The 27,186-nt window shown below is 37.5% G+C and overlaps 1 long non-coding RNA gene across 1 annotated transcript; it reads right to left on the bottom strand.

Moving 5' to 3' along the window:
• Positions 1-477: 477 nt before the first annotated feature.
• LOC137190789 (uncharacterized) lies at positions 478-18,660 on the bottom strand. Its single transcript, XR_010930287.1, has 3 exons — positions 17,571-18,660; positions 783-836; positions 478-512 (listed from the first exon to the last, which is right to left on the bottom strand). It is a non-coding gene; the product is annotated as an uncharacterized lncRNA (long non-coding RNA).
• Positions 18,661-27,186: the final 8,526 nt, after the last annotated feature.

The raw sequence follows: 27,186 nt of genomic DNA, 5'->3' as shown, positions 1-27,186 counted from the left end.
ATTCTTTTCAGCATTATTAGTATCTGTTTGTTTGAAGGTTAGTATGCAGCCAAAATAACAAACACGAGTCAAAATGAGCAGATAATTCAACAATCTGTACAGTAAGTGTGAAATTCTCCTCAATCCTGAAGCTCTTTATGATTTACACAGTATTTACATTTACAGAAAGACTATAAGACACATCTGAGTTATGTCAAATATAACACAACATTATGTTTAAGAGCCAATTCATGCTGACTATCATGATAAGATACACAGAGAGGGTGTTGAGGATAAATGGAAATACGCTGATGATGAAGGTGAGATGAGTCATTTATGTAATTTGAAGGCACAAAGGAGGTAATTTAAGGGTAAAATTACTAAACTAAAAGAAGGAAATGAGCGCTTGGAGCGTTACAAATTATTTACTAATTCTAGAAGATGATTTATTAAATAAATTCTTTACCTTCTGACTGCTGCTGTAGGCTCCAGAGTTTCCTCAGGTCTTCATTAACAGTCTTCATTCTGGGGTCCTGTAAGGAGACACATGTTCATGTCTGAAATCACCAGTTTGCTGCCTAATCTTCTCTTTCTGCCAGTTTATTTACTTTTCTGATATTCATACACCAGAGAATGTCCTCAAAGCTCCTACGACCTTTCTTTTTGCTTTTTACATTTGACATAAACCGATTAATAATAATAATAATAATAATAATTTCACTTCACTTCAACTTAATTTAAGGGAATAATGTAAAAAAAAAACAAAGAGAAGAAGAAGAAAAAACTGGTATCAAAACACCCACCTGACAGCAGCAGGACTCTGTACAGGTGTGATAGGGACAAACAGAGAGAGGCACCTAAGGGAGAAAGAAGTGGAGACTTGTTTTTGGAGAAGAGAAGAAAAACAGGGAGTCGTGTCTTTTCATGTTTATACAATATATTAATTGCAAAAGTTTGCATTTTTACAATATAAAAGTTTACTACTCAGCACTATATGACAAGCGTCCATGCATGTCATACAACTAAAGGACAGTTGCAGTTAAATTAAACCTTTCTGTTAGCTTGTATTTATCATCATTAGACCTGCAACGATTAGTTAATTAATCGATTAGTCAGTTGACAGAAAATATATTAACTATTTTGATGGTTGAATAATCGTTAAACAAATTTTTGAGCAAAAAAAAATCTAAAAATTTGATGGTTCCAGGTTCTCAATGTAAGAATTTGGCTGCATTTCTGGGTCTTCTATGATAGTAACTAGAACATTTGGGGGTTTTGGACTGTTGATCAGACAAAATTGGGCTTTGGGAAAGTGTGATGGCCATTTTTCACTGTTTTCTGATGTTTTATAGACCAAACGATTAATCGATTAATAAAGGAAATGACCCGGCAGATTCACTGATAATGTTAGTTGCAGCCCAAATTGCCCTCTTCTCTCCTCTCTCGCTGTGTGTAAACAGACAGTGAGGTGAGAGAGGTCGATGCATGAATGAATCAAACTGTGACTGCAAACTCAAACCACCCAGAGACTGAACAGAACGTTACAACCTGACCAGTCGAAAGACGTGTGAAAGAACTGCAGCTCTGCTTCATTCACTAACAGCCTGCCTGACCTTGGTTTCTTCTTTCCAGCCTCCAGACGCCGACTACAAAAGCAAAAAAAGTTTAATTATCAAAGTACAATCATTTCTGAGGCTTTCACTGTACAAAAAACCACAACAACTTTACTTTCTCTTTGACAGTTTACCTCCCACAAGAGAATGTTTCATGTCATGGAACAACACTGTCGCCTTGACCTTTGACCTTCCAACCATTCACTTATATTACAGCCTATACTGAAGGACATTTTTCATGCATTGAAGTGCGTCATACGTCAGTTGTGGAAGCATAAACACTCTCATCGAGTGTTTCATGTTTGTGTACTCTCAAGACTGAAAAACTGTGAACCTGAAACTTTACTCCACTAAACAGGATACATGCAGCTATAAAACATCACTACAAAGTAAAGAAAACCCATTTAACCTTCTCCTTAACATTGTACTTTTGCAAATTGGAAGTTTTACCTGGAAAACAAAAATGAATGCATACCGTTGATGACAACAACTCCATTTTCAACCATCATTCTCTCCTGTGGGGTTCCCCAAGGCTCTGTATTAGGACCACTGCTCTTCTCATTATAAATGCTCCCACTTGGCAACATCCTCCATAAAATTGCATATTAATTTACTTTACAGATACAGATGACACTTAGATTTATATTCCCATGTTGCCAGAGGATCCTGGTCATCTCCCCAGACTTGTCTACTGTTAGATCTTGGCTGACTGAGACCATGTCCACACTAAGCCGGCTTAACGTTCCTCCATCTAGACTAAAAAAGTGTTTTTCTCACCTGAAAACAGAGCTTTTCCAAAACAGCCTCCAGAGTGTGTAAATGTGAAAACGCCTGCTTGGCGTTGTAGTGTGTATGGGGGAAAACAGAGCTTTGTAGAAACGCTGTCATAACATCCATTGGAAGAGGAAGAAGAAGGAACACGACAACAACAACAACGTCAGACGGCTTCATGCAAGTGTTGTTCTCTTTATCGTCTACTTTGACAGCTTGTTTAGAGTTAAACGTAGATATCTACCACCTTTCTGTGCTCAAACTGTTGGAATCTGCTCACAATAAACTAAATGTCAGGAAGCTGCCATGGAAACGGAAATAGTACACAGTTTCCTCTTCGATGGTTTTCTATAGCTGACTTGTTCGTCTGTACTCTGCACATGCCCAGTAGGAGGAGAATGACCTGTTTGGGGGTTTTAATGTGGATGGAGGTATTTGCAGAAAATGTCATTTTAGCTTGAAAACAGCATTTTAGAATTTAGCCGACTTAATGCAGACGTAGTCTAAAGAACTTTCTACATGTAAAAGACAAAATCAAAATCTTGATTGTTGGGCCAAAAAAAATCTCCACCAAAATACGTCAGATATATCCGTCAGCCTTGATGACAGAAACATTCTTCCTAATTCATTGCTCAAAAATCTAAGTGTCACTTTCGAGTCATCACTTTTAATTTAAAAACACATCAATGACGTCACAAAAGTCGCTTTACTCCAACTCCACCAGACTGCCTGAGTTTGTGCATTTCTAAGGAGATGAGAACTCCAGCAACACTTGTAGTATGAAGTGGCCTTCATCAGGGTCATCATCAAACACATTACAAACACCACTTAAAGTAAGCTGGGTATGAAAAAAGTTAAAAAAAAAAAAGTTAAAAAAAATATAAAAGACAACCAATCATATACATCCAGACACTATCAGCCAATGGGACATCTATAAAATTGGGTTGGATGTATGGTCATGTGACTTCAGGCCAATCGTTGTCCAAGAAGGGACATGGGTGACACCATATTTGGTTCATTAACTAGAAAGGTGCAACTAGGGGGTGGTACTTGGGTTTGGAAGTCTTTTTATTATTTTTTATCAATTTATATTGTTGTATTATGCATCTTTCTGCTCTCTCTATACACAGCACTTTATAAAGCCTTTTATCTTTACTATTACTACTATTATTATTGTTATTATCCTAATCAAAGTGTTTCTAATGTATGTCATATCTAATAGGCACATTTTTGGATTAACAAACAACCCAAGTACCACCCCCTAGTTGCACCTTTCTAGTTAATGGACCAAATATGGCGTCACCCATGTCCCTTCTTTGACAACGATTGGCCTGAAGTCACATGACCATATATCCAACCCATCTCTGTAGACGCCCCATTGGCTGACATGTGTCTGGATGTATATGATTGGTTGTCTTTTATATATATATTTTTTTAACTTTTTCATACCCAACTTACTTTATTTAAACGTTGTTTGTAATGTGTTTTATGATGACCCTGATGAAGGCCACAAGCCGAAACGCGTCGGTCAACTAATAAAGTTGTTCTTCATACTACAGGTGTTGCTGGAGTTCTCATCTTTCAAGACTTCTTTCCCCTCTCTGTGAACCTTGGAAGTAGGTGAAGTTGTGCCAGAGACACTTACTCTGCTTTGTGCATTTCTAACACAGTCGGACACAGAGATTCCCATTCATGCATTTATCCCCTCCAGACTCAGAGTAACACACTGTTCTCAGGTCTTCCACACTGCAGCACAAAAAAAACTCCAGCTAGTCCAAAATGCAGCCGCCAGATCTCTTACAGGGATTCAAACATTTGAGCACATAACAGTGTATCTGTCCTCACTTCACTGGCTCCCATTTCACTCCTTATCACCTTCATGGACCGGCACCATCCTGCCTGGCAGAACCTCTCAGTCCCTGATTGTAAAACCTCTATTTTCCTTCCTTCTCCTTCTTGTAAAGTGTACGGAGACTTTTGTGATTTTACTGTATGTAGAGGCACTTCACTTAATTTCTGATCTTTGTATTTGTAAATTGTTTCAGTGCTTTTTATGCTTGTACAGTCTCATCACTTTGTGTCTTTTTAGATTGTTATTTAGGTATTTATAGTTGTTTATTAATGTATTTTTTAAACTAGTCCACATTTAAATTTTTGAGATTATAGCCTTCAAAAAAGGGACATTGCAGGATAACAGAATATTCATAAAAACATGCTGTGATCCTTCAGTGTCTGGCTGTGAGTTTGCTGCAGTCTTGCAATATTCCCAAGACGATAAAAAAAACAATTTTGGTGAATTTATTTTTTTGTCAGAAGTTCTTGCAATTTTAGATCAGGATCAAACACATTTTCTGAGGAAGCTGCTGTGTTTTCTGTCAGCAAGATTTACAAATTGGTAAATCTCTGTTTCCCCGACCTGCCTACTGTCTTTCACCTGATCTTAGTCCTGTCACAGTTGGAATATCACAAAAGTGTTTTTATACCTTCTTCTTCTTGTTCAAGCTGCCTGCCTGATCTAATAAGACATGTTTGTTCTGTCAAATGTGGGTTTTTTTCTTCTTCTTGGTATTTGGCAACATTTTTTTTTTTTTTTCCAATTTCTTGTTTCTCCGCCAGCAATAAAAACAACTAAAAAGCACATTTTTATTCTATTCTGACTGTTGTTGAAGCTGCTCTGCATCATTCATACAGTTCATTAAAAACAAGCAGCTGTTAAAACTTCCTGCTGCTGCAACAAGTCAAAGATATTCAATTAAGTTGAGCTGCAACGATTAGTTATCAACCATTAAATTATATTGCCTATTAACTATTTTGATAATTAATCGTTTTGAGTCATTTTTTAATTAAAAAAAAAGTCAACAATGGGGAGCAACATGCTGTGGTTTTATTGTGAAATGTGTGGTGTTCAATGGAGGCATCAAGCCGTCTCATCCCCCCCATGAGAGGTTCTGTATCCAGAAACGGTGATAACTGGGATGGTTAGCCGGCAGCTAGCTTTCTTCACAATTCTTACATATTACCCCTAGAAAATTCCATCTTATGAAACTCTCACCCTCTCTGTTTTGTCATCTATGTACTCTAGGCTGTGTGGGCTCATTTGTGCAGATGTACTGGGAGTGCCCTGGTGTGGCTGCATTCTGGAAAGTAGTAACTTCTGCATTATCTAATCTTCTGAGGGAGCATATTCCATGTTGTCCCAGATTGTTGACTCTGAACGATACTTCAACACTTAACCTGCCATCTACCAAATTTTTTATCTTATTTGCGGGTATTACTGCAGCAAAAAAAAAGGTAGCTCTTAGATGGAAACCTCCTCATTCCCTCAATACTCAATGGATGATGTCTTTTCTAAGTATTTTATACATGGAACAATCCATAGCTAGAATACACGGAGCTAAAGAATGGACTGTCCAGTCATGGACCTCTGCAATGGCAAAGATGTTGGTTTGAATATGTTTTCATGTGACATTATAAGATATGCAATTGTAAGTTGATGTAATGTTGTAATTATATGCATTTCTCCAGCATGTATCAATGAACTATTGTGGGTTGGGAGGGGAGGGATTAGCCTTTGTTAGCTACAGGGTGATAAGTATCTCAAACATCCAGTCCAATAATGGATTTTTCAGCAAACTAATTGAATGAGTAAATGTACAGTAAATGTTCAAGCAATCTCCTAACTGTTAAGTTGAATGGTATCGGTATCATCTAACAGTTTATTATCATGAATTATGAAGATATGTATTCAATCTGAATGCAACTTTCGTTTATCTTAATTGCTTGAAAAATCCCTAAAAATTGTCTGTGCTGTTCTCAATTGTGTTTTGACAGATCGTTATTAGTATCGGACTTAACTGGAATGTTTCAAATCTGTTGCCCCCTTCATGTTATAGTGGGATATATTATGTTATTATACTCAAAAACAATTCTTACATATGACACCTTTAATGCTGTTAAAATATTGAACCTGTGTGAACCTGGCAGGACGATAAAGGCCTGAAAACATGTACATTTCCATACAGTATTGTGTCTCCTTCCTCCTGGCTCTTTGATTTCCAGAAATCGAACACAAAAAAAAAGGGGAAAAAAACTCAATTTCATACTTTGCTGGCTCTTTTCTCACCTCTTGGACGCATCATTAGACTTCACTCAAAACACTAAAGTCACCAAAAATGACATTCAAGTCTGCCTCTGCTTATTAAACCAAGTTTTCCATTTTACAGTCGGTATGTTGGCGGAGCTCTCTGACCCAGCTGAGCAAATATCCTTCATTCAGACACTCTGCTGTTAAAATGCACACACAGCTGCAACCTGAAAACCCTCCAACCCTCCACCTCTGCAATCTTCTTTCTATGCACCACCGGCTTTTTCTTGTCTGACAACTCATCTCGCACCTGACGCCTTTTACATCAACTTCTACACATTTATGTCAGGTCGAGTTGTTCCTTCGAGAAACTGTGTCTCCGTGCAGAAGAAACACTCCCGTGTGACACAAAGACGTCAAAATAAAACATTTCTTTACTTCCTGCCTGCAGGATTGTACTGAACACCCGTCAGTTCTGGATGTTTGCTGCACCCGTGACAGTTTCATTTCACACCTGATTTTCACACCTTTTCCCTGTGAGGGAACTGAAGTGTTTCTGTCTCAAGCGGCAGGTCTTAACTGTCTGTCAGCGCTCTGAGATGACCCAAAGTCCCTCTAAGATTTTTCCCAGCAGCTCCTGAGCTCATCATGGTTTCATAAGCTGCTGGAAGAAATGCATGTTGGGAGGATTTTCACTGTCTCAGCGTCTTGTGTGAAGCGTGAGGAATGACAATTATCACCGACGCTGTGGGACGTCTGAAGGCGACAGGACGGAGATACAGACGTAGAATCCTTTGTTGCTGCTGCTTCATTAAATTTCACTGTTTTCTATTTATTTTCTTCTTTCTGCAGTTTCCACAGAACAACTTTGCTGGTTCCAGCTTCTCCACTGTGATGATTTACTGCTTTTCTGTTCTGTTTTGTCTGTTTTACAGCGTTGTAAATTTTTGGGTTTTGGACTGTTGTTCAGACGAAAGACATTTAAAGACTTTAACTTTGGCTCTGAGACCCTGACAAGTACCAATACAGCAATGTAAAAATACTTTATTACAAGTAAAAGTCCTGCATGAAACCCCCTACTACAGTAAAAGTACATAAGTATTATGAGCTTGATGTAGTTAAAGTATTGCAGTAAAAGTACATAAGTATTATGAGCTTGATGTAGTTAAAGTATTGCAGTAAAAGTACATAAGTATTATGAGCTTGATGTAGTTAAAGTATTGCAGTAAAAGTACATAAGTATTATGAGCTTGATGTAGTTAAAGTATTGCAGTAAAAGTACATAAGTATTATGAGCTTGATGTAGTTAAAGTATTGCAGTAAAAGTACATAAGTATTATGAGCTTGATGTAGTTAAAGTATTGCAGTAAAAGTACATAAGTATTATGAGCTTGATGTAGTTAAAGTATTGCAGTAAAAGTAGTGGTTTGGTCCCTCTGACTGATATATTATTATATATGACATCATTAGATTATTAATAGTGAAGCATCAGTGTTAGAGCAGCATGTTACTGTTGTAGCTGCTGGAGGTGGAGCTAGTTTACACTACTTTATATACAGTTAGCTAGTTTAGTCCAGTGGTTCCCAACCTAGGGGTCGGGCCCCTCCAAAAGGGTCAGCAGATAAATCTGAGGGGTCGTGAGATGATTAATGGGAGAGGAAAGAAGAAAAAACAAAGTTCTGATATCTGACATCCTAAAATTGTTTGTTTTGTTTCGCCAACTATTAAACAACTATTAAATGTAAAATCACATTAATCATTTCTGACAATCGCTGCAGCTCCATAAATACTTGTTGTATTGTAGGAAATATAATCATGATGTTGAGCTGCCAGATTCAACACAATTAATATTTACATGTTGTTGTTTTTTACTGTAAATGACACTTAAATTAGTCTGTCAAACCCAAATTAGGAAAGCTGACTAATAACAGACACACTCAGTTGGGAATTTATATAACTCTTTATGTAACTCATGAACAAAAATCTGTTAAGTGATTCCAGTAAACTAAATGTAGAATATCTGTGGGCACAGAGCGGCAGGCTGAAGGACAGTCAGAGTGAAGAACAAAGACATGAAAAAGCTACGTGAGCGTAGCAGCAGATCAGCTGTGGGACCGAGCAGAAGACGGGCTGTTACAAAGTCTGTTCAACCATTTAATTAAACCTGAGGGGCTGTTTGTGTAGCCGCAGCCTACAGAATAGTTTCACTTCATTATCTTATCAGACACAACACAGATTTTCAAAAAAATTCTGAAGAAAATATTTTTCTTACAGGAGCTCTTGTAAAAAAAAAAAAAACAAACACATTTCACAGGCGACGGGCCCAAAGTTTATGAAAGTTACTCAACGCTTAAAAAACTTTGAAAGGAAGTTGAGAAAAAAGAGACGAGACTCATATTGGTCACAAGTCTGGTTTTTCCAAGAGAAGAAGACTCTCTGGAAAGATGAGGCTAGTTTCCATAGAAACCAGACTTTTTTAATAAGTCAGAACTCACTTGAGAACTTAATAACTTTAAGAGAGAAGCAAGTTTTTTTGTTGTTGTTCCTAAGAGCTTTATTAAAAAATTCAGTGATGAACCTACAGAGAATTATCAGAGACTCTGCAGCTCCTCTCGGCTTTACGGAGCTTTATAGTGAGTTTCAGCTCATTGTTTATCTGTCCGACTGCAACTTTACTGTTCTGGTTCACTGTCAGCGTCTCTCATAGCGACGTTTTCAGAGAAGAAGCTGTAAAAAGCCGCTGTACACTACCTGCTCAACAGACACAGTTAGCTGTAGACTAGCTGGTGAACATAGTGGAGCATTTAGCGGCCAGATATTTCCCTCAGGAGTTGGTAGAGAGCAAAAACAGAGCTAAAAGAGAGAGAATATTGGACTTACATTCACCAGGTGGACAGAAACACGACTCCACATGAATGATAATGTTGCTCCGTAACTGCTGGATGTGGAAATAAACAACTGTTTGCTAACATGTTAGCCACAACTGCTCTATAAACTGATAATATGACAGAAGTCATGTTTAGAGGCGATTCTGCTGAAAACAAGTGGACAAGTTACTGCAGGTTTAAAGACAACCTGAAGTAGATGTTGTGAGTGTGTGTAATGACATATAAACTATAATAATACTGCAGCTATTTTGCGTATTTACATTATATATCCTAAACACACATTTACCACATCAACCAGTTCATCCATAAATCCTTCCTTCTCGTAAACACACATGTTAGAAAACACCAGTAACAGTAATCTGATTACTTTTTCCAGTACAATTTGAATTAATCATATTATAGTTACTAATCCCAGTAACGCTCAGTTACTCAGACAGTTCGGCTGTGGAGGCTTTAAAGCTGAGTAACAAATAGAGCTGCAATGATTAGTTGATTAACCGATTAGTCGTTTGTCAGAAAATGAAACTACAGTTATCTTGATAATCAATTAATTCCTTCATTGCGACATTTAGAGTCGAGCTAAATGACAAATATTTGATGATGCAGCTTCACAAATGTGAAGATTTGCTGTTTTTTCCTTTTCATACATGACAGTTTATTGAATATCGTCTGACAAAACAAGCAGTTTGAAGACGTCACCGTGGCGAACGGAGACAAAATGAGTATTAACAGGAGCTGCTGTCATGGTCTGCACCCAGATAAAACCCTGAAACAGGTTTATAAATGTTATTCTTGAATGAAACAAAAATGAATAAACAAACAAAAATACATTTAAAACATTTTTGGCGCTTGTGTCGGCTGAGAAGAACTGGTTGAACCTAATTACTGACCCCTAAACGAACAAATCCAGGAAATAATCTGTAGTTTCAGCGCTAATAACAAGTAATGTAACTAATTAGGTTTGGTGTTGAGTATTTAGTAAAGACATGTAATTACTTTTTAATGAGTAATATGTAACGTGTAACTTGAACACAACATCGGACAACATGGACAAACCACACAATGTGAGATTGATGCTTTTGTTTGGTGTTTTCAAGTGTGAAATTATCTAATTGTTGCCTTTTTTTTTGACCTAATCAGATAAAAACTCTGTAAAATAAGAACCAAAGAGATTTACTTGAATTTCATAGCAGAATGTGAATTTCAGCTCTGGGAATAAACTATGCTGTTGCCCAGTTTTTCACATGAACAGGAATGTAAACAAAAACAAGACATGATGAAAACTTCTGAAACTGTGTGTGTGTGTGTGTGTGTGTGTGTGTGTGTGTGTGTGTGTGTGTGTGTGTGTGTGTGTGTGTGTGTGTGTGTCTGGGAGAGATTTGCAGGCTAAACTGCAAAGGATGAAAGCAAAGAAGCTTTTGAAAGGACACAAGAGACTGTAATTATATTGACTGACAGAACACTGAGCTCCGAGGCTGAACTCTCTCATGGCCTAATGACGGCGGAGCCATTATAACTGATCCTCACTCAGCTGATCTGAATGAGTCAGGACCGCACTCTGCTCTGTGATGCATCAAAAAAACTGCCTCCGAAGCATCAGACCATCTGTTTGTGAACACCAGTATAAATGGAAATGTGACGACTATGTTGGAGAGGCGACCGGTGGCTCTGCTGAGGAGGCAGAAGATGACTGACAACTTTAAAATTACTATTAAACGGACCGTAGCGCTGCTTTTCTCAACACTTCAGTCCATTAACTACAAATCACATACTTCACATAAACGCAGACTATTTTCCAAACTGTCTATGAGTTTTCAGAGCCGCTAGTTTCACTTGATTTCTGTACAATAGACATTGCAGAGACAGTTTAAGTTTATTCATCTTTTTCATCTGAGTTACGTCACATTATGAATTAAAGCAACTGCAAGCTGAAAGACTGTTTGAGAACTTTTCTTATATCTACAGTCAAGACCAGATTCACATGATCCTGTTCATCACGCTGATGGTTGTTTAGTGTCTAAAACACAGAAGCAACACTGTGATTCTCTCTGGTTCTGTTGGCTAGAACTGATATATATTACAGCACCAGGGCCGAGCCGATACTGGACTTTTGGGATTGATACCAATATTTGGGAGTAAAAAGATTTTAATATATTAGCCGATAATCTTATATACACAGATTATATACATTAACACACATTTTTTGCAACGATCACTCAAATGTGGTTATCAAACACTTGTGACAAAGATGTGTAAATGGAGGCTTTAACTTGACTTTGACTTGAATTAATATATATATATATATATATATATAGATAGATATAGTGCGGCTCGGCTGCAGCCGTTTTGGTCGCTGCGGCGCCGCACCGGACTGCAGCTGGAAAGTTGAGCCAGAGTCAACTTTTGGAGAAATGCAACCCGACGTCAATCACAGCCAGAGATCAGACTGATCAGAGTAGTGAACTCTGCCATGAGGGAGCACAAAGACGTTACAAGGATGAGGGGAGGATATTTCTCTTCATTTGATAATGCTAAAAGTAAAGTTAGACTTTGCTGTCAGCTTTCTGATTGTTTCACAGCGGTTACACTCTAGAGCACAAATAAACACGCCCACACCCCCCCCACACACCTCCGTTCGACCCTGCCGCGGGAATATTTTTGGGTTGTGGACAAAATAAGACATTGAAGGAAGCATACTGGACTTTGGGAAACAGCTGCAACTAACGATTTTTTTCATTATTGATTAATCTGTTGATTAATCTGTTGTTTGGTCAAAACGAAAAAAAAATGGTGATCACTCATAAGATGCTTCCTCAAATGTCTTGTTTTGTCCACAACCCAAAAATACTCAGTTTACTGTCACAGACAACTAAAGAACCAGAAATTATTCACGTTTGAGAAGCTGGGAAAAAAGACAAGAATAGAAGAGAAAGAAGAAGATAAGAATTAATTGATTAATCGTTACATCTCTACTTTGGCAAACCTGATCAATTTTCTGACATTAGAGCTGCGACGATTAGTTGATTGACAGAAGAAGCAACAATTTTGATAATCAAACAATTGTTTTTGAAGGAAAAATACCAAACATGTATTATATATTTGCAGGTTGCAGCTTCTCAAATATGATTTGAGGTTTTTCTGTCGTAATTGACAGTAAACTGAAAATCTTTGGATTCTTGACTGTTGATCAGACAAAACAAGACTTCACTATGACCTCTTTTCATAGCAAACTATAAATTACAGCAGGCATTATTCACTATTTTCTGACATTTCATAGACAAAATGATTAATCTAGAAAATGATCAATAGTTGCAGCCCTACAGTTCTGACACACAAAGATGATACTTTTTTAGAAACAAAAGATATTATTGAATTTTAAATGTTGTCTAAACACAAGTCAAGAACTTTTTCTAAATGTAATACAGTCTGAAATTGGCAAAAAGTATGATTCAAAGTTCCTCTGTGGAGTTTTTAAACACTTGCAGCCTTGCAGAGCTCTGTCTTCATGAGTCGCTCCCTGTTTTGTTTGCATTTCTTTGCACAGTCACGTGCACGTGGGCGACGCAGCACAAATACCTGCTGCCTGTTTCTCGCTATTCTGCATATGACAGCTGGTGACAGCTAGTGAAATAAAATCAGTGTGGGAGACTTTTGAGAAACTTTTGGGAAACTTTATCTCCTTTGACTAGATTTCTTCTTTCAACAGATAAAAAAATAATATTTCAGCTTATCTAATGAGAACTACTGGCTCACTGTATTTGGCAATGCAGGAAAGAAATGAGGTACAGTGGAGAAGATTAAGATTATCTAAAAGTATTCTGATGGATCCAAGTTTTTAATATTAAGGTTGTGTCCAGAAGAACACAATTATATAAAGTGGAACAAATAGTGATAGATCTGTTTTCTGCACAACAAAAGACTGATTGCACTGTCTGGAAAAGGACTGACTGACCAGGTATTAAAGGACGGGTCACAGTTTTAAAGTTTGTCTTAAAACAACAGTCAGGAGCCCAAATGAACAGTGAAACATGTTTTTCTTGCTGTAATCATTCCTCCTGTTCATACTGACCATTAGAAGATCCCTTCATAATAACCTTACAATGGAAGTGATGAAGGACAAAATCCACAGTCCTCCTTCTGTGCAAAAAAATGTATTTAAAAGTTTGTCTGAAGCTAATATGAAGCTTCAGCGTCCAGATGAGTCAAATCAAGTAGATATCTTTCAACGTTACAGTCTTTTTAGTGCCAAAGTCCCTCTTTTTGTTACTATACTTCCACCTGCAGCTCAACAGGGAAACACTGTCCGAGGAAACACAAAGAGGGAATTTGATGCTAAAAAGACTGTAAATGTGTCAGATATCCACTTGATATGACTAACTCAGACTGATGAAGCTGAATAGAAGCTTCACAGAGACTTTTAAATGACTGTGTGGACACACTGTGGATTTCAGCCTCCATCACTTCCATTGAAAGCACATTTGAAGGATCTTTTAATATCCAGTATGAACAGGAGGAATGATTACAGCGAGGAAAACCTCTTTATTTTTAACATGTAACAAATAAAAACCAAAAACAAAACATATACAGCAAACTATCAATTAAATTCTCATAAACATAAATAAATAATGTCTGAGAAGGAGTAGGAAGACATATACACTTATATGGTCCCACTGCTTATATATTAAAATACTTATATATTAAAAGGAAAACAGGATATGTATGAAAATGTTTGGGGATCATTTATCACTTTTTATTTTTTAGTGTATAAACCTGTTAGAGGATCAAGAGAATAAAGGAATGAATGTTCCTGATGTAAACTTTGTAGAATGTTTTGAGCTCTTATAATAAGTAGTTATTGATTGATTATTTGATAATCTATTTGGAAATGTGTTTTCTTTTTATTTCTTTTAAAAGATTATCGATGTACCAACAACTGTTTGGTGTCTGAGAAGCAACTTGTTCTCAGTCTTCTTGGTTTCTTTTTGTTTGTTTTAAAATGTCTACTTCTGTTTACACAGCTGTACTTCTTCTACTTATGTGTGTGCCTTAGTCAATAAACAATACATATATTGATTTAAAACAAATTACTGCTGCTTCAGTCATATTACAAACAGACAAAGTGCTGTGATCCATTAAAAGTTAAGACAAATAATCAGGAGGCTGCTGAGAGAAACAGACGAGGTGAAGATGTGTGAAAAATAAGAAGTTGTTGCATTTCTGTTCTTCTTTATTCAAGGTAAACAGCAGAATTTACTGTCATTCTGAAATCGTGTTCCTTCAGTGAAACAGTGTCCACAATAACAACAGATGCAGTAAAAGTAAAAAGTGCTGCCATACATGGAAGGATGTGGCTTGTTTCATTAAAAACTGTTCCTCTATTTATGTGTGTCATGCTCTTATACAGTTCAAAGTCGTACATCGTATTCATATTTTCAAAATAAAACTAGCTAAAATGAACCCTGAGGTAGATTCTCTATGTGACAGATGTAAACGTGCCTCAGCCTCACTTTTTCATATGTTTAGGTCATGTCCTTGCCTGGCTGGATTTTGGAAATTAGTGTTTCAACCTCTCTCTGAAATTTTACAATGTTCCATCGAGCTTAAACCTTTGACTGCTGTCTTCGGTATTCCTCCGCTGTCGTTGCCCGAAACTAAACAAGGTGTACTGGCCTTCACACAATAACAACAGATGTAGTAAAAGTAAAAAGACAAAGTGCCACCACACATGGAAGGATGTGGCTTGTTTCATTAAAAACTGTTCCTCTATTTATGCGTGTCATGCTCTAATATAGTTCAAAGTTGTACATCGTATTCATATTTTCAAAATAAAACTAGCTAAAATGAACCCTGAGGTAGATTCTATATGTGACAGATGTAAACGTGCCCCAGCCTCACTTGTTCATATGTTTAGGTCATGCCCTTGTCTGGCTAGATTTTGGAAATTAGTGTTTCAAACTCGAGCTTAACCCTTTGACTGCTGTCTTCGGTATTCCTCCGCTGTCGTTGCCCAAAACTAAACAAGGTGTACTGGCCTTCACCCAATAACAACAGATGTAGTAAAAGTAAAAAGACAAGCGCCACACATGGAAGGATGTGGCTTGTTTCATTAAAAACTGTTCCTCTCTTTATGCGTGTCATACACATGTGTGTCTTATACAGTTCAAAGTAGTGCATCGTATTCATATTTTCAAAATAAAACCAGCTAAAATGAACTCTGAGGTAGATTCTATATGTGACAGATGTAAACGTGCCCCAGCCTCACTTTTCCATATGTTTAGGTCATGCCCTTGTCTGGCTGGATTTTGGAAATTAGTGTTTCAAACTTGAGCTTAACCCTTTGACTGCTGAGTTTGGTATTCCCCCCACTGCTGGCCTTCACTTCCTTATTGGCCTGACGCACTTTACTACTCTTTACTACTAATAGAGTATGAGGCCTTTTCCTATCCTTTTATGAGAAACCTGAGACCTCTGAGTAATTGCTCCTATTATCATCATTATTATCATTATCATCATCATCATTATTATCATTATCATCATCATCATTATTATCATTATTACTTGACCACAAATTATTATTTTTTTCTCTTTTGTTTCTTTTGGCTTTTTGTTTGTCTTTTTAATTAATTTCTGTTGGCAACTTTCATAAACAAAAAGGGGTGAGAGTACGTACATCCAAAAAACTTTCACAGGTGCTTGATCAAAAATCACATAGGAGGTAAAAATCAGAAAAAAGAGATCCACACACTGTACCAGTAGCTCCCAAACCAGCTCTACCAGAGATCTTCATCAGGTATTATCAAATCCAGGTAGTGGTAGATCGAAATGTTGCTCATTTAAACATTTTTTTTGGGAGCTACTAGTACAGTATGCGGATCTCTTTTTTCTGATTTTTAACTTCTATATACAACCTCTCTTGGTCATTGTCATTTGTGGGTTAATATCTGTTTGCTTGTGGAGGTTTAAGTTGTACGCTTGTGTTTGTCGTATATCAGCGGGGTGTTTGAAGTCGGGTCAATGGGGGAAAAAAAAGTAACTTGTGCAAGTTGTGTCTATTTGTACTACTACACACTAACATTAATAAAAACAAAACCTTGAAAAACTAGTAGACAAGAAAATGTTCATACAGTAATAATGCAGCCTGGTCTCACCAATGAATAACACGCCAAGTTCTTGTCATTTTGCGTGTTCTCACTAAACATGTCATTTCACGCCGTTATGTTGGAAGTGACGCATTTTGGATGACGTCACTATAATGTGACTTATAGTTTTAGTTTCCTGGAGCAACTGAAGCAGCTCACAGGTGTAACTTTTAGATGATATTAGTCTTAAATGGCAAAAGTTGATAAACTACTGGATAAAAGTAAAATGTTTCAAACTGCAACCTTTTTTTTTATTGAACAATCAGAAAGCAGAGAAAAATATAAAATGATATGAAACTGGGCAAGACTCCCCTTCAAGACACAATACACTCACATAAAAGCCTCTGAAGAAGAAAGCAGACGCCTACTCCGCCAAAATAACGTCCTGAATTGAGATTATTCTCTCTGGGGAACGACGACGTTGACGGACAAACAATGAGTCGTTACCGAGGCGGAAGCAAACTGTGAACTCTGGGAGCGCACGCAGCGGTTCCTCCAGCAAACATTCATATTCATATTAAAGCGTGATGACACGAGGCTGAAATTATTATTGATAATTGTATGAAAGCTGTGTGATAACCGCTTATTACTCAACACAGCTTAGTTCTCCTCTTCACACCCTGCAGAATGGAGTCTAATCAGGAGCTCATTCACAGACGGGACCACAAGCTCTTCTTCTTCTTCTTCTTCTTCTTTTGTGGTGTTTTTGCTGCATGAGTCACTTTCTCTCTCTGTCCTTGGCTGCACTTTTCTCAGTTTGACCCCAATTTAGTTTAAAAGCAGCTTCTTCTCCAGTCACTCTCCTGCAGTTTTTAACTTTTAGACTCAACTGAGGATACTCACAAAAGATTTACTGCCTCTTTTAAGACACTAAACAGCCAAATTGCCACACTTACTAAATGGCCACATGGAAGTCAAAAGATAAGTGTCACCACTAGAAACTGAGTGTTTGAGCTCATGCAGTATGTATTTTAAGGCAATTGCGTCTGAAAATTTAAAGGGGACATGTCATGCTTTTTGTGATTTTATATACTGTTTTAATGTCGGTTGCTGAAAGTTCTAAAACTTGAGGTGAACGTATGTTAAAAAATATCACCTGCAAGTCAAAAGTCAGGGCTTCAGCCTCCTCTGAACGCTTTTTTTTTGCAAAAGTTGCCTCTACTGCCTCCTCCTGGTGACATCAGATTGCTCACACGTGCCGACAAACAGCCGTATGTTCTGTAGTTTTTGTTGCTGAGGTTGTTCACATTGTTCACATATTTCAGATCTGATTCAGGCTCCAACAGAAGTAAAGAAGGAGAAAAAGAAGTGAAATCCTGCTACTATAGTTTGTTTACGTAGCCTCCGGAGCCGGAGGAAGCTTCCTGAAGCTGACCAATCAGAACAGAGTGGGCTCATCGGGAGGGCGGGGCCTTAAAGAGACAGGAGCTAAAACGGCCTGTTTCAGACAGAGGCTGAACTGAGGGGCTGCATAAAGGACCAGTAGAAGATAAATAAGGAGTTTTTAACTGTGAATCATACAAAAGATATTCCAGTAGAGCCCCAGAATATGAATATAGACCTGGAAATGTGCCGAATATAAACTTCACAAACAGAAATGGATTAGTTTAGTCAATTAGTTTACATTTTTCCATCTGTGAGCAGCATCTCCATTTCCATTCTGCTTTGTGGGAAAATATTGTCCATCAGCAGCCCACTCAAACATCAAAGATGACTTTTTGGAGTAATATTTTCAGTGTAAAGACACTAAACTGTTTAGAATGAGTATGTATTATGACTTCAGTGGCACATCTTGTCTTTTGCTGCTGACAGAAAAATAGTCTGAACAAAGATGACCTGGTTAAAAATCTTAATTTTCTTTAATACCACATATATACACATCTAAACACATCTATACTGGTCAGAAAAAACACATTTAACCTTCTAAACTTGGTTCAGGGTTGGTATGAGTTGGTGAGTGAAAAAAAAAAAAGTTTAAAGAATAATTCATCATTTTCAGGTTTGAAGATGCTCTCTGGGGGAGAACAACGTGCTCCTGATGTAGGATTGATATATTAACAACATATCGACCCCACGACGCTCGTGATGTTTATCTGTCAGGTTTGGGATTTTACATTCAGCAGCTGCAGCTTCATGATCGAAGCTGTGAGTGAGACCAGAAAGCTGAGAGAAACACGAGTCCAATGAATGAAAAATAATAACATACAACATGTTTCTAAACCTTCTAAAAAGGCAGATAAAACAAACAAAACCAATAACAGTCGCCAGCAAAAGGTCAGTCAATAAAAATCAGGTAAAATAAGGAAAAGCTCTCCGATAAAAAGAGAAGAAGAAGAGATTTAGAAACAGGTCAGTGGTTCTGCTGACCTGATTTCCTCGGGCAGCTCGTTCTGTAGCTTCGGGGCTCTGACTGCAGATGATCCGTCGCCTCTCGTTTTCAGCGGCGCCTCTGGAACAGATCAAAAGACCTTCGCCCGAGGATCTCAGGCTGCAATTCTGGCTCACGTACGATAAATAAACAAGTTAAGACAAGACCAAGAAAGTCAGAACCACAAACACGGATGTAACATGATGTAACCTGCAACCGACAAGCTTTCATCACTCTGCAAAGAATATACTAGTTTCTGATTGTCTGACAGGTGTCTGTTAACAGACAACAACACTTATGGCCAAAAATATGTGGACAGTTTTAGAGAGTTTTGTTTCTTAGTTCCAGTTGAGGGAGGTTTAAATGCTATAACATCCTGAACTGTAAAGTGATATTTTAGACAACAGTGTGGCAGCAGTTTGTGTTTGTTCCTCCACAAAATTCAGGAGAAATTATTACACTTATATGAAATATAATATTACTTTCAGGAAAAACAAGCAGAGGCAGTATATCACACAGAAAATGATGTGTACTTAAAAAGTGAGGCAATTACAGCTTCAATGATTAGATGCTTAACTGATTGATCAATCTACAGATAAATAATTGGCAGCTATTTTGATAATCAATTAATCGTTTAAGTCATTTGAGAGGATTTGCTGCTGTTCTTGGTCTTGTGTGATAGTAAATTTTACATGTCAGCTGGTTGAACAAATCAGGCAATCTGAAGACGTCAGCGTTGGCTTTAGGAAACTGTTTTCAAGCTATATCGTTGTGCTACATATCATATCTGAAGTTATTAATAGGGATGCACGATATTGGATTTTTTGCCAATATCCGATATGCCGATATTTCCAACTCATTGTGGCCTATTGCCGATGCTGATACCGATATATGCACATATTTGTGATACATCCTGTCAGCCGAGATGTTTCCGATCTGTGCAGCCGAACAGAGCAGCTCTTCCACGGATTGTTTCACCACGACGGTCCCGGTGCTTCCTCCGCAGGCTCCACTTCACTCAGCTGTCCGTCAGACTCGCTGCTTCTTCCCACTTTAACCTGAATCACAAACTGGAGCTCTGGTTGGATCCACATGGAGAGCTGGGGCTAACGTTAGCTGGGAGGCTAGCTGGCTGCGCTTCCCTCCGGCCATGCTGCAGCTAACACTCCGCTAGCCTCTCAGCTAACATTAGCCCCGGCTCTCCAACCAGAGCACCGAGCTCCAGCAACAAATCGCCCTCTCATAATCGGCAGAAATGGCCAATATCGATATTTCATTTTAGAGCTTTTATTGGCAGATACCGATGACGTGCCGATAACATTGTGCATCCCTAGTTATTAACAATGTTCAATGTAGTACAAAGTCAGGAGATTGTGATATGTAGCACAACAAGCTAGCGAAGCTGTAAACAGAACCATGTTCCTGCACATGCTCAGTGACTGACGGTTGCAATCTTATCACTGTTATTAGTCTTTGGAGCCGTTTCTGAACAAACTAATGTGATCAAACTCTTCATAATGAAGGAACATGTCAGCCAGTGCAGCAGTGTGACTCACTGATGTGTTTTTAATAGTTTCTGGACAACAATGGAGGAATAAGATATATCACAATACTTGTTCGTAGATCAGTTCATTGTTGGTTCGGCTTTATTTAGTTGTTTTTGCCAAAAGTAACTTCCTCCAGTTTGCTCCTCAATAGAGGTGATTAAATGTACTTTCCTTCCAGTTTCCTTATGAAAATTGGACCAGTTGTGGCTCCCCATTAGAACAATCATGTAAAATAATAAGAAGCAACATCGATATCAGTTCACATTTCTGACCCCGAAAGAGCCACAATACCATTAAAACTGTTTCTCTCTATTTGTTTTGCTGCAGTGACTCAGCAGCAGCAGCAGCATCACTCATCCAGTCATCAGTGAGAAAAACATCTAAATTGTAGCTCTGAATCTTAAAAAAATGATTTTTCTCTCAGTCTCTGTTTTCTCCTTTTTTTGTCTGACTGAATATTGATGAGATTTTGCATTTAAGCAGCAGCACCAGTTTTCAATTTCACCAACTTTGACGACATTCAATAATTTGAATGAAACCTCGTACTGCAGTCGAAGTCTCATCTGACTTTAACAAGACTCAGTATAGATTTAATCATTTTTAAGAGGTTAATTGCTGTGGTAATGCTTTATTTTACAGGTACCTTAACTTTACACAGATTTAGTAGTAATATATAGTAATTTGCAGGTATTTAATGGTCGATTTTGCAATTTGGCACAAACAGGAAAACAGTGAAGTTGGTTTAGTTGGTAAACATCCACTCAATATATTTGGGCTCATACTTGTGACTCTTGACATTTCTCTAACTGACAGAAAATAGTTTTCAGTGTGTTGTGTTATGAACCAAACCTACTATTCTACTCAGACTCAGGAACTGGGTTGGCCTCTGTGAAACTGCTCTTAACTGCTTTTCATCTAACTTATCAAACAGAGTATCTGTTCACAACTTTACTTCTTTAACTGCTCTCATGTAAGGTGGTGTCCCACAGGGCTCCGTCCTTGGTCCTCTTTTGTTCAGTTTGTATTCGCTGTTTCACCGCTGCATCCTACCGTTGGTACCCTGATGATTACCAGTTGTTTGTCTCGTTCAGCCCTTAAAATCATAACGATCTGTATTCTCTGCACTGCTGCCATTAAGGACTGGATGGCTTCCAACTTCCTGCCACTGAACACAGATTAGACTGGTGTCCCGTTTATTGGCCCTGATCATATTTCTAACAGTGTCACCTCGGACCACTGACGCCCAACACGAAACATCATTATTTACTTGCCTAAACGATGCAGCTGTTTCCCGTCCACAGTTGTTTCATCTTCTATGTTTTCTCTTTTGTATGTTGTATAAAACTCTTGTAAAGCACGTCTGTGAAAAGCGCTTTACGAATAAATTTTACTTACTTTAGTTCAGTTAAAGAATCTAATTTATGAAGAATTTATTAAGAATGAATTGGCACTTACCAACTAAACCAACTTCACACTTTTTTTCTTATAATTTATACCAAATTGCACCACAGTCTCTGTAAAATGGCCTAAAAATTAACTGTTCAATACTTGCAAATTACTATAAAATCAGTATAAAATAACAGGACCTGTAAAACAAAGTGTTATTGTTACTGATGAGTAGAAAATGAAGCTGCTTCATCACTTCTAGGAAAAGTCAAGCAAAGAAACTATAAAGGCCAGTGTTTGTGCTGTATCTTGTAATAATTCATGATGTTTTATACGTCCTCTGGTCACTGTGGTGTCTCTTCTTCTTCTTCTTCTTCTTCCAGGCTACTGAACTGATGGAAACTCTCCACTCAGCAGCTTTAAATCATTTAAATTAGAGGAGCAGCTCCTCTAATTTGGCTGTTTAAACTCAGCACTGAGAAGATTTTATTCATTATAATTATCGAGTTTAACTTTTTATAAGTCGGCAGAACACTGTGACAAAGATTAATTTGACTCAGAGTGAGAGAAGATTAGAAAACAGAAAATATTGGATTGTTATTATAAAGTTAGAATTACTTACTTCATCAGAGGTATTGTTTGGAAAGTTAAACTATTTTATTATTTTATGTAAATATCTATACTGAGACTAATAGTACCTGTAATAAGTCTCCAATAGAGCTGCTACTAACAATTATTCTCATTATTGATTAATCTGCCAGTTATTTTCTCCCATAGACCAACCTTTTAGTCTATAAAACATCAGAGAACAGTAATAAATACTCATCACAACATGCAGGAGCACAAGATTATCCAGAATGTCATTAAAGGTGTTGTTTTGTCTGAGCAACAGTCTGAAATAGAGCTGCAACTATTAGTCGATTAAGCAATTAATCGCCAACTATTTTGATAATCGCTTCATTGTTTTGAGTCATTTTTTTTTAAGAAAAAGTCCAAATTCTCTGATTCCAGCTAAGACACATCTGTGATAGGTCAATACTGGTTGATAATATCGGCTGACCGACATATCGGTTGGGCCCTATAGAGCACTGCAATGATTAAGTCATATTCAGACCAAATCAGGCGGTGCGGTGAAAACACCAGTCCTCCCATTCATTTGAATGGGGGTAGTGCATTTCAGCTGTGGCTGTTTAGGCTGCTGCGGCGCCGCACCGGACTGTGGCCAGAAAGTTGAGCCAGAGTCAACTTTTGGAGAAACGCAACCCGACGTCACTGCGGCTGAAGGCTGCGGTGGCCAATCACAGCTGGACATCAGACTGATCAGAGTAGTAAACTCTGCCATGAGGGAGCACAAAGACGTTACATGGATGAGGGGAGGACATTTCTCTTCATATGATAATGCTAAAAGTAAAGTTAGACTTTGCTGTCAGCTTTCTGATTGTTTCACAGCAGTTACGTTCTAGAGCACAAATAGACCCACAACCCCCCCCACACACCTCCGCTCGAACCTGCAGTGGCCGCACCACCTGATTTGGTCTAAATAAGGCCTTAGTAGATAAGTTGCTAACTATTTAGACAATCAATTAATCAGTGAGTCATTTTCTAAAGAAAAAATAATAAAATTCTCTTCTTACAGCTTCTAAAATGTGAATATTTTCTGGTTTATTTAGTCCTTTATGACAGTAAACTGATTATCTTTGGGTTGTGGACAAAACAAGACATTTGATGACGTCACCTTAGGGGGTAATCAACATTTTTCACCATTTTCTGACATTTTATGGACCAAATAACTAATCGATTAATCGAGAAAATCATCGACAGATTAATTGACGATGAAGATAATCGTTAGCTGCTGCTCTATAAAAAGCTAATATCAAAAAACTGAAAAACTGCCATCACAAATCCAATATTTCTAGTGTACAAGTAGAAACTTTGCAGAGGAACAGTCATGAGGTCACTGGAATAATTAGAAATCATCTTCTGGGGAACAAACAGCAGATTTTATGACAATCTGTCCGTTAATTTCAGAGATATCTCAGGATAGTTTATAATAATAAGTAATTATTGGTTCAGAGGGGATTTTAGCTTGAAGAAAACCATTATAATCCACTAGGAATTATAAAACATATAAAAAAAATACAACAAATTCAAAGACAATCTGAACAGTAATCATTGATTATTATTATTATTGATTAAACTTTATTATTTTTTCAATTAATCTATTAGTTGTTTGGTTCATAAAATGTCAAAAAAAAAAAAAAGGTGACGTCTTCAAATGTTTTGTCCACAACCCAAAGATATTCAATTTACTGTCATAGAGACTAAAGAAACCAGAAAATATTCACACAATATTACATTTTTTTCTAAAAAAGTGACTCAAACATTAATCGATTATCAAAATAATCGAGTTAGTTTAATAGTTGGCAACTAATCGATTAATCGTTGCAGCTCTAGTCAAGATATTTTGCCACACGAGAGTTACAAACTGCTTTAGAAATGATCTGCAGTTATGTAAAGTACAAGCAATTTGTAGTAAGTTGGTTAAAAACTACAAAGAAAACGACATGATTTGCCTTTTTTAAAACTTGAAAGCAGCAGATAATAATCAGATCCTGAGGCCTCGGTCTGACCCGGAGCGTCATCATCCAACACTGGTGTAACGTACGATTAGTATCCCGTTAAAATAAGCGTCGTGATTACTGCTATTATCCTCCATTATCAGCTTACTAATGGCCGGTGATGCTCTCATTACCTGTCGCTCATCAGGACACAACGGAGAGAGGTTGAACTTTAAAGCGGCGCCGAGGGCCAAAGCTGAAGCCCAGAGAGAGAAATGAACGTTTATCTGGTGTTTTTTCAATTGCAGAAGAAAAGAAGTTCATTTAAATGTCATCACACATCATCAGCAGTGATCGTCTGAGATAAGCTGAGCTGACACTCATGTCTCATCTTCACACTTCTCTACAATATCTCCGTCCCTCACTGTCAGAAATTCAAATTGCTTCTTTAGTCTTGAACTTTCTTCAAAAACAACAAACCTCAGCAGCTCGGCCTCTTCATGCAGAACGGCCAAATATATATCACAGCAATCCAAGCAAAACCACCTGCAGCTGTGAGCTCAGACTCACCGTTCAGCTTTCATCTTTTATTATTGTTGGGTATTTTATAGATAGATATATATATAGATAGATGGATAGATGGATATTTGGATAGATGGATGGATGGATAGATAGATAGATAGATGGATAGATATGGGTATTTTATTGTTTTGAGTCATTTTTTAAGAAAAAAAAGTCCACATTCTCTGATTCTAGCCTCTCAAATGTGAATATTTTCTGGTTTCTTTAGTCTCTGTGACAGTAAACTGAATATTTTTTAGATTGTAGACAAAACAAGACATTTCATGTTGCATCTTTGGGAAACTTTTATAGAGCAAACCACTAATTGGGGCTGCAACTAACTATTAATTTCATTATCGATTAATCTGTTGATTATTTTTGCAATTTGTCGATTAGTTGTTTGGTCCAGAAAAGTGTTGATCACACGTTTTCCAAAACTCAAGATGACGTCTTCAAATGTCTTGTTTTGTCTACAACTCAAAAATATTCAGTTTACTGTCACAGAGACTAAAGAAACCAGGAAATATTCACATTTGAGGAGCTGGAATCAGAGAATTTTTACTTTTTTCTCTAAAAAAAAAAAAAAAAAAAAAAAGACTTAAAATGATTAATCGATTATCAGAATATCTGGAGATTAATTTAATAGTTGACAACTTATCAACTAAGCAGCTAATCGATAATGAAAATAATCATTAGTAGCAGCTACAATAATTACTGTATATTTTATGCAAAACTCATATTAGATTAATGTGTTTTTATTAGTACATCAGTAAATTAACATTCCTACATCTGAACTGATCAATACAGGATCATCTGAGTAACATTAGTCAAATTAAATATTATGTAAAGTCATCAGACTTTCATCATTTATCTGTTTATTTTCTCTGATAAATCCATATTAAATATTTGTGATTTACTTCCATCAGTAGAAGTAACCTGGCAGCTACAAGTCACACACTGAAACTAAGTGATTATCGATCAGTAAGATATTGATCTGATCAGAGCTGACAGGCTGCAGAGCTTCTAATCAAACCAACAGTGAACATTAAGAATCTGTCTCACCTTCATCAGCAGGATCCAACACGTCACCTGACGACTTTAAACACGTTAAACTGGCGGCCGACAGGTGAGTTGATTGATTCTTTCATTAGCTTCACGTGGCAGCAGTTGGGTGACGTCACATCCTGTTTTAACTCTCTGACTTGTTCTTAATCTACATCTTCACCCTCTTTTTTAAAGTATTTGTGTGTTTTTAACTCTTAAAGTGTCACATCTGAAGTTGTTTCCCGCCATTTCAAACCTTTTTCGTCGACGCCGAAACGCGTCATACCTGATTTATCTCCGTGCGAGCAGCAGCGCCTCCACGCGGCGGCGCGAGTCATTACGTGTTCATGCGGTGCTGCCTTCAAGTACAACTCGTGAATTTGAGCACACGTCGACAATTACACTCACTAAGCCGGTGGTTCTCAAAGTAGGGTCCGGGGACCCCCAGGGGTCTCTGAGAGGGGTCCAGGGGGATTTATTTTCACTATAATTCAATTTATAAGTAACATAATGACAGAATGTATGAATGAAGTTTCATACACTCCGTGTAATAAAACATCTAAAAGTCTTTTCAGATGGGGGTCTGTGGTCTAATAACTGATTAACTAACTGATGCCAGAGAGCAGGAATTACAACAGTAATATAATATAATACTAATGTGCATGACTTGAGTAAATGTACAAATCTGCACACGTCTCAACTTGTGAATTTTGGAGCTTTCAGAAAATTTCCACTTGCAAAGTCGTGTTGGGATTTCTGGCTCAGTTTCACCTGCTTCTGAGCTGCACGGAGAAGGAAAGAAGTCTGAAGACTCCAACCATATAATAATAATGTGGTCTAATAATATAAAAATCTGGTTTATTGTGAGACCGAGGTGTTGTTGGAGTTTTGACCCCTTCACTTCTTACAAAAGTCATGAAAACAACATAAAGTTGATCCACAATTGTTAACAACAAATCCTCTCGTCTCCAACTGTGGTCCAGACAGGAATGACATAAATAATAGTTTTAGGCTTTACAGGCCTCAGAAGATGCTTTTTGTCTCTGCTGATAATTATATTTCTTAAATTAGACATTTAAAGACTTTGAACTCCACCTTCATGAGATTCCAGGGAGGAAGGTGTTTGACAGACATGATTGTATATAATTAATATAATATTAATATTCAATAGCTTCATGGTGTGTTTGTTGCATCTGGGATTTGTTTTGATAAAGGTATCCAACATCTTTCAACACAGAATAATTTATT

The sequence above is a fragment of the Thunnus thynnus genome, chromosome 10 (genome assembly GCF_963924715.1).
Source record: "Thunnus thynnus chromosome 10, fThuThy2.1, whole genome shotgun sequence".
Taxonomy (NCBI): domain Eukaryota; kingdom Metazoa; phylum Chordata; class Actinopteri; order Scombriformes; family Scombridae; genus Thunnus; species Thunnus thynnus.
This window is presented reverse-complemented; position numbering and strand designations above follow the sequence as displayed.